General features: G+C 28.3%; 1 protein-coding gene across 1 annotated transcript in view; it reads right to left on the bottom strand.

The window, feature by feature from the left end:
* LOC113387600 (COP9 signalosome complex subunit 1-like) overlaps positions 1-5,998 on the bottom strand; it is a 256,475-nt gene extending 250,477 nt beyond the window's left edge. The window contains exon 1 of the mRNA XM_026624943.1: positions 5,941-5,998. The gene's annotated coding sequence lies outside the window, so the exon portion shown is untranslated. The remainder of the gene's footprint in view (positions 1-5,940) is intronic.
* Between the last annotated feature and the right edge of the window lie 2,888 nt (positions 5,999-8,886).

The following is an 8,886-nucleotide window of genomic DNA, read 5'->3' as shown; positions in this document are numbered from 1 at the left end:
TTATTTCTCATATACTTAAATTCATTTAATTCTCATACATTTTGCAATAGGTCTTCTATAATACATAAACATTTATCATCACAACTTTTAAATAGAACAAGTAAAAGCATTCAAAAATTTATAAAATTAGTCACAGCTCTTATAATATCTCATAATTAATAATAAACAACTCACATTTTTCTTCTTAAAAACCTACTAGGGTAAACACAAAATTTAATTTAAGAAATTATTTTGCTATTAGACAAACTATATGTAATGAAGTTTATATTACCAATTTTGTATTTAAACATCTGCTAGTTTATTTACTTATTAAGAAATTTATTTTTGTTGTAAAAACCATAACAAGATGGAGTTATACAGTTAACTAAAATCCAGTCTTTTTTTAATTAATGGGTCTTTATTAACAGACCTAAATGTTTACTAATTCAAAATTGAGCTTTAGGTTTGCAATATCTAATGGAATATACATTATTCCATTATGTCGATAAAATATTCTGTAGCTGATATATCAAAAAATCAATTTTCCATTGTGAATATTTATTTTCGAAGTAAAATTTCTCGAAGTAAATCTGTCAAAATACAACGGAAATTGCGTTACGTCCCGAACTGTTTGTCATTCGCTCTCGATGAAATAATTTTTATACGGGTCGATTGTGATTAGTCGTCGTTTCGAGTGAATAGAGATCTTTCATTGAGATGTCATTAGATTTTAAGGTTACATTGTAGTACAAAAATTTTTTGTACTATATTTTAACTGTATTTTAATAAAAAATGCCTGAATCAGAAAAAATTCTACTAGTCCTTTGAAAATAATTATAATGAAAATAATAAAATACTTGTGCCGTGTACAAAACGTAAGTTAATTGAAATAATTTCTATATTATTTGAATCTATGAAGTTATTAAAATGGAAAATATTTTAAAGGCAAGACAGATATTACAGCTGCTCAAAGAATGAGATTGTCTTGCCAGCAAAAGAATAAAAAAATACAAGCAGTCATTGAATGTATGTTAATTTTAATTACATGAAGTTTTTCAAAACACAATTACATGATCAATGCAATTGTGAAAACAATATTTCTTTAGGCACGATGTGAACGAATATTATAGAATTTATTAATCAGCAATTAGTTCATTACTCTAATGAATTTTCAAGTCCTAAATGCTAATTACAATGACAAACCGATCATGTCGTGTTTGAAGTATGACTTTAATTACATTATTATTTTCAAATGTCATAAATATTTTAATTCTATGTTAAATATAATTTATAATTTATTATTAGATAAATATGTATAATGGTTGATATTAATAAATGTGTGCATCACGAGTGTTACCATATTACTAATAAACATCTTACAAAATCGTTATATATTGTATTTATTTTTAACTTAAATGCCATTCGTATAATAGCAAAAAAAAATACTTCAATCGCGTATAAACCTTACGCGCACTCTTTTTTTTATACATTATTTTTGAAACAAATCTGCTATCATATAAAAATTATCTATATGTGGTGCCTTTAGTTCACTTTAATTATTACTAGTAAGTTTGTATGTTTAATTCACCAAAAATTTATTATGCTCTGCAAAATATTCCCCCACAAACACAAAACAAACTTATAATTATACCAATTATTAAAGCAAAGAAAATTCCTTGTAAATGTGACAAGGATAAAGGAATGGCTTCTTCGTGATTATGTTCTGGTTTAGCCAAATGACTTTTAGTATAGAGTTTGATTTCATATCGACTCAAAACATCCCAATATTTTCCCAATCCAGCTTCATTAATCCTAAGTTGCGTTCGGTCAACAAGTTTCTGGAATGGAAAACTGGTGTGGACAGCAAAGCTTGCATATACTGGAAGATAGCACTCCTCAACTAAATGGTAAACAGGTCTACCGTTACGATAATGCTCATCCAATTGGATAAAGTACGTAGCCATACGATGTCGAACAGTGTACCCATAATTTAAATTATTTCCATGCAGATTCTTTTTAAAGTTAGGATCAGTAGTAGGTTTGATAATAGATGTTATCCAATCGGATTCTCCTAGTCCAGCATCAAGCCACAGAAGAAACTTTTCTTTCACTGCCATAATTTTTAATCCAGAGTTGTACACTTCATTCAAAGTGTGCATGTCTTTATGGTAAAGTGGCTGTAATAAAAAACCAACGAGCAAAGCTAAGTATACAGACGAAATGAGAAAACTATAAAATACTAGTGAAGCCATAAATATTTTAACACTTAGCGACTGCTTATGTCTTCTTGTCGGCACTGAGGAATTTAGAATTATTCTGAAAACATCAAATACCATAATTAAAACGCTTTGGTCTCTACCATCCATAGTAAAGACAAATTTAAAGAATACCAATGAGAAGGCAAAAATAATTACAATGCATATTGTAAACACACACCAGACACTGGCACTAAAAGGTAGTAACAATTTAATGACATCACTCATGGCTCCTTCTTTAGAAACCAGAACACACCACGAATCCATAGCCATCGGGTATAAAAATTCTACGTGATCAACATCTGACATGAATTGGGACGTAAAAAGTATATCACAAACGTGGTTTTCTAGATCTTTTCTGGAGTTGAGCAATCTGCTACCATTACTGCTTGTGATGATCAACTTATGAGTTGCATTCATTGATTTCAGCATTGTCATCATGCCGTATCCATCTGATCCAGAAACAAATATACCACCAGAGTCGTTTTTGAGGACGAGACTGTATGGAAACACATTGTAGAAGCAAGCTTTAAGTTGATAACCATTTAAATTCGTATTTATTGTGGATTTGTACGTTGTTAAATTAAAATCACCGGTACGATTGTAGGTTATATTCAAAAACACATCATGGTTGAACCATTTTATTGATTGACTTCTGGATGATCGATATACTAACACTACATTAAGAATATATAAAGACCAACAGTCATCAAATATTTCTGCCAAACGATGTGCTATGTCATATTCTTCTTCATTTACAAATTCATCAAAATAAAGAATGTACAAAGTTTCATGCTTAAAATTTGTCCAACTGATAAATTGAGGTAAACTCTCCTTCACATCCATAGAAACATTAGTATATAAAAGTAAATATACTGAGTGATGTGCTTCTATAAATTCCAATGTTTCATTAATATTGCAATTGATCACAACATTAGCTCCAAATTTTGATGTGTCAATTGTAAAAAAATATTTTCTGGAGTTATTATAAATAAGGTTGCTGATGGCATCGTAAATTGTGATATTAAAGTTTCAGTGAAGTTTAGTATCTTCAACAAATCACTTGCACTGGTTTCACTTGTTTGAATTTGATTATGGACGCCAGTAAATTTATCATCATAGTGTATATTAAAAATCCAATATAAAAAATAACCATTTTTTAAAATATTCGTAATATTAGACATTCTAATTTATTTTCTATTAAATCGCAATGTACACGAGCCAAGTATTATTGCACACTAACTACACATTTATTCCAAGTGGCAGTTTATATCAAGTGGAAGTAAATCGATTATGTTGTTTAGAAAATCTGTTATGCTTGAAATAGCAAATAATTACAAACGATATTGTCCAGGAATGCTTAACTGCCATTAAGGTAAATAAGGCAGTATTTATAATACAATTGCCATAGATTATTCATAAAACACTCCACGTTTTCTTTCACAAAACAACCATGTGTTTTTTTTGCTGAGCGTGATACAGATTTATTAAAATTATTTAATATATGTATAATAATTGTCTTCATCTATTATTAATGAAAAATTTAATGGTAGTTAATAAAGTACACGTGCTTCCATTAGAAATGAAGAAAGAAATGGTATAATAATGTAGTTAATTATGATTAAATTGTTTTGATGAATTGTATAGAACATGTTCACAGGAATGCTGTTTTATTTTTGGTTTAGTATACTTTTACCAAAATTAATTATTTACAGGTATTGTATGTATTTTTAATCTCCCGAAGGAGAAGTTATGCTATCGCCGTAAAATCAGACTAATGCTAATTTCATGTTTTCTCCACCTTTACTGGATCAAACCGAAATTGGAACTACTGGTGCATGGCATCATGCCTTAAGGCAAATTGCAGGAATTTCCAATACCAAAAATTAAAATTTCTAAATAAACTTCAAAATTTGTTAAAACTAAAAAAATGACATTTTTAATCATTTTGAAATTTTTGATAAAAATTGACTTTTTTGAAAAAAATGATTTTTTTTGTATACTTCAAAATCTTGAACTTTTTGAGAAATATCAAAGCGCGAAAGCGCCGCGTTGCAGTCTAACAGATAAACATTAGTATGGAACTCATAGGCAAATAGAATTTTTTGTTACTTTTTTTTATTGAATTTTTTAAACCGCTACATCTGCTTTTCCAAAAATTTCACATCGAACGCTCCATTCTCTCGAAAAATTAATTACAATTTCTGGACCTCTTTTGGACCTCGAAATCGTCGACAAAAATTTGTATAGGAACACACACACAACCATATTTCCATTTTGCCAAAATTTTCAGAAACCCTTAAAACGTTAAGATATACAAATTTAATTTTTGCGATTACTTTAACTTTAGCAAGCCGGATGACATTTTTTTTTAATTTTATTTTCAATAGCAATCAGAATGACAATTCTATGAGTTATTTGGCTTATGTCATTCACTCGCACACATACACACATACTTTCAAACACACTTAAAAATTAACCTGATAAAACCTGATAAAAATTATATTGTTAGAGAATCACTTCAATAAGTGATTCTACTATTCTGTTCATGTAAGGTTGTTGTAGTTCTAAGTTTCCTCCATATTATCTTTGGGCAGCTTCTTCTTCAGTCTTCTTGAAGTTGATGTCTCAAGAAGCTGAGTGATTATATAATTTGTATGATGTTCTAGTTTTTGAAAATGTTTGACACTGTTGATTTGTATTATTTTGTTTATAAATTCAATATGAAAATCGTCGTGTAAGGTTTTATTGCTAACAAACCACGGAGCATCAGTAATCTGCCTCAATATTTTCGATTGGGCACGTTGCATTAGCACTATGTTGGATTAGCTCGCACAGCCCCACAATTCTATGCCATAAGTCCATATTGGTTTCATAACTACCTTATAAATTAAAAGTTTATTGTCAATACATAAAATTGACTTGCGTCCTAGTAGCCAGTATAGTTCAGCGGTTCGAATTTTTATAGTTTTTAATTTGGCGCGAATATGGTCTTTGGATGACATAATTAGCATGTCAAAATGTATAAAATAATTTATGAATGTTTATTTGGGGTTTTTGAGCTTCAATAGATAAAACGTTCGTTCAGGAAAATCTTATATCAGAAGTTAGTTCAGGAAAATATTATACATATATGATTGGGTAGTACTGCCCTAGGGCAATAGTGTGAGAGAACATATTTTTGATCTATATTTGCTAGTGAAAATTGATATCACTACTGCATGATATCAGATTATACAAAACAAGGGTTCGAACTCACGACCATGTCCACACAATGCAGTGCGGTTAACCGTTGGAACACACATACACACCCATAACTTGAGATTATTATAATATATATCTATGTAAAAAGCTACATTTATCTTGTTTATCTCTTTCTCTTCTTAGTACCAGTTTAAAATGCTTGCAATTAGCGATAAGTGAATTAAATTGATTTTTAATTTACTGTTAAATATCAATGATATAATTGCTTTTTTATCAGAGCAATCTACATCAAAAGCTGTATTGACGCCATAATAATATCGGATTAATGTTTAATTATTGATATTTAATTAATTATTGCGCGTTTTATATATCTGGCTTGTTATTAAAAAGTTATTCGACAAGAACTTTTGTTAAAATATTGATACTTTGATACATGTATGTTCATAATATCAAATTTTAATTATTTTTGATAAAAACATGTAGTATGAAATTTTGCACTTACCATATGTGAAAAAGGATCAGATTCACGACCGTGGAATAAACCTGACATTAAATAGCAGTGATACCAGTTTTTACTCTGAAATAAAAAAACAGTGGTATATTGCACTATTTCTTAAGGAAAATTATTAAAACTTAGAAATATTTTAATACATTAAATTAATCAAAATTTTAAAATTATAATTTATTAATTATTAATAAAAATCAAATTTTTCAAAAAAAGTTTTGAATATTTTGAAACAATGTAAAATTTGAAAATCTGAAAAACAACATTAATTGGTTAAATTCTATTTTTCGAAATTAATATCAAATATAGGTTACCATAATATAGATCACTGTAAATGATAAAAAAACATTAAATCAGTTTAGGAAAATAAAAATATAATAATAGTTTTCAGATAACACACTCATTTTTGTTATTGTTAGTAGCAATGATTGTAACATATTGGTTTGGATCCTAATCTAGATTAAAAAAAAAATTAAACAAATATAAAATATAAAAAATATATAAAAGCGCCACTTAAAAGGTTCAAATAGTTTGCTTGAAGTTTAAAAGTGAGTTAAGAAAATTTTTAACTCAAAAGCAAAAAATGCTTAAAAAATAAGTACATTAATAAAATCAAATTTTTACAAATTACTTTTATCCAATTATTGTTTTTAACCAAAACACAATCCAAGCAATAATTCATTTCCAAGCAATAACCTACATGAGTGTATAATGATGTTCGAAATAGTTATTTGAAGTATAAAAGTGAGCTGACAAAACTTCTAACATGAGTAAAAAATCAATATTTTATTAATATTTTCAACCAATCAATAACTAATTTTCGCATTTTTTATTTATCTTTGTGTCGTTAGGACTAATTAATTTTTTTAACTGCTAGAAACTATTTCAGAAGGAAATATTTTCTCAAGACTATTGACAAAAAAAAGCACGAATACAAGGTGGGCCAATTAACTTCTGAATATTTTTTCAGTATTCCTTTTCTTATTTGAAAGCTGATACGGAAAATAATTTTATTTTTCATGAAATAGCTGCTTCAGGATATATTAGGCTGTTTTTATAGCATTTTTAAAAAAGAGTTATTTCACGGGCCCTATATATAGCATGGACAAGTCAATTTTTTTCTATAATGAATAACAAAATTTTTATTTTCCTAAACTTTCCATGTATGTTGATTATATTAATCTCTCGTAATTTTTGTTTCGAAATTTTGCCTCAGGTTTTCTTACGAAAAATATGTGATTAAAACCATGTACGCAAAAAGCTGAACTACTTGTCAGTGCTGTTTACTTGTCTGAAGTTAAATAAAGTTATAATGATTAAATTATTTTTGTCATACGTCGGATAGAGCGACTAGGGAATTTGTATTCGTTGTTTTTTAGCAAGTCAATATTTACATATAATTCTGTTAGTCAATATGTCATATTTGTTGCTACATATTTAAGGACAACTTACACATATTACAGATATTTCGAAAGGAATTTGGTATTTAGCATTTTTTCTAATGGTTTATTTTCAGCAAAATTATCAAAATTACTAAAAATTAGTATTGCATAGCATCGTGCCTCAATTAATCACGTGGTCGATTTTTTAGAGATATTTGAACCTCCCCTTGTTGATACGTTGTAATATTTTAAATTGCCCTCCCTCCCTCACCAAACATCACGTGTATTTTGAGTTAAGTAAAATTTTCTGTACACTTTCGAATTTACGAAAAATCGTTTTTTTTTTTAAAATAGGTGAAATAAATACACGTGATATCTAACTAGAACCCTCCCTCCCCCACGTAATTTTTTGTCAAACCCCTAAAATCCTCCCGTGATTAATGGAGGCCCCCCAAGGCAAATTACTGAAACTTTCCGTACCTTGAAAATTAATATTTTTCAAAAAAAAATTTGTTTTTAATTATGAAAAAATTTGATTTTGTAGAATTATGAAATTTTTTAAAATAATTTATTTTTGACCGTTAACGGATAGACACTGGTACGGAACCCTTACTATTAAAAGCTCTATAAAATATCTGATAATTTCATGTGCATATGTGTAATTATCATTTTTGACCGCCAAACTTTTATTATTAGATCTCCAAAACCGCTGGATCTGCCCTCCCAAGAATTTAATTAGTCCTTTGCTTAGTCAATACGAATAAAATGTTATTTGAATTATCAAATTGAACGCTCAGTTCTTTTAAAAAATTAGCTTTGTCATTTTTTGCTCTGTATCTTCGAAACGGCAGACCTGCTTTTACCAAAATCTAAAAATCTAATCAGCATGTGACTCAAAGTCAAATTGGAATTATTCAACTCGGTTGATCCGTGTTCCCAAAATCGTCGACAAAAACTTGTATCCGCACACACATACACATATACATCAATTTACTCTAAGATATGCTTAAAACTCTGAAAAGTAAAGATATATAAAAAAAATTATTTTAGATTTTTTGCGATTACTATATAACTTACTCTACGGGATCTTTAAATTATAACATCAAATTTTTTCAAAAAAAAAATATAAATTCTAAATTACGTTACGGGAAGTTCCAACAATTTGACTTGTGGCACGTTGCCATGAACGACTAATTTTATGTTTCAGTTCAAAATTAGGTTTTGATTAAATAAACAAACTGTAGTAGTTTATTAAATTATTAGAACTACATTTTAGAAATAATATTTTGAATATATCTTGAACTAACATTTTCAACTGTCTTGTTGACTTCAACTGATGATGCAAATGTGTAATAATTTTATTACAATGGTGTTAATTTTAAAATGTAGAAAGGTTGCATAAATTATCCCAGAGAATTTATTTACCAAATAAGGATAAATCTGAACGGAGTTGATTCGATTTAATATAGGTCACGTCGACTGATACTCATGCAATACTGTGCAAACAGACATCTTACACTCAATTCATGAATATTGCTCTGAAATTAAGTTAAAGCGACAT

Source organism: Ctenocephalides felis, unplaced genomic scaffold (genome assembly GCF_003426905.1).
Source record: "Ctenocephalides felis isolate EL2017-DRISC unplaced genomic scaffold, ASM342690v1 CF-g0.4_SCAFFOLD_03572, whole genome shotgun sequence".
Lineage (NCBI taxonomy): Eukaryota > Metazoa > Arthropoda > Insecta > Siphonaptera > Pulicidae > Ctenocephalides > Ctenocephalides felis.
This window is presented reverse-complemented; position numbering and strand designations above follow the sequence as displayed.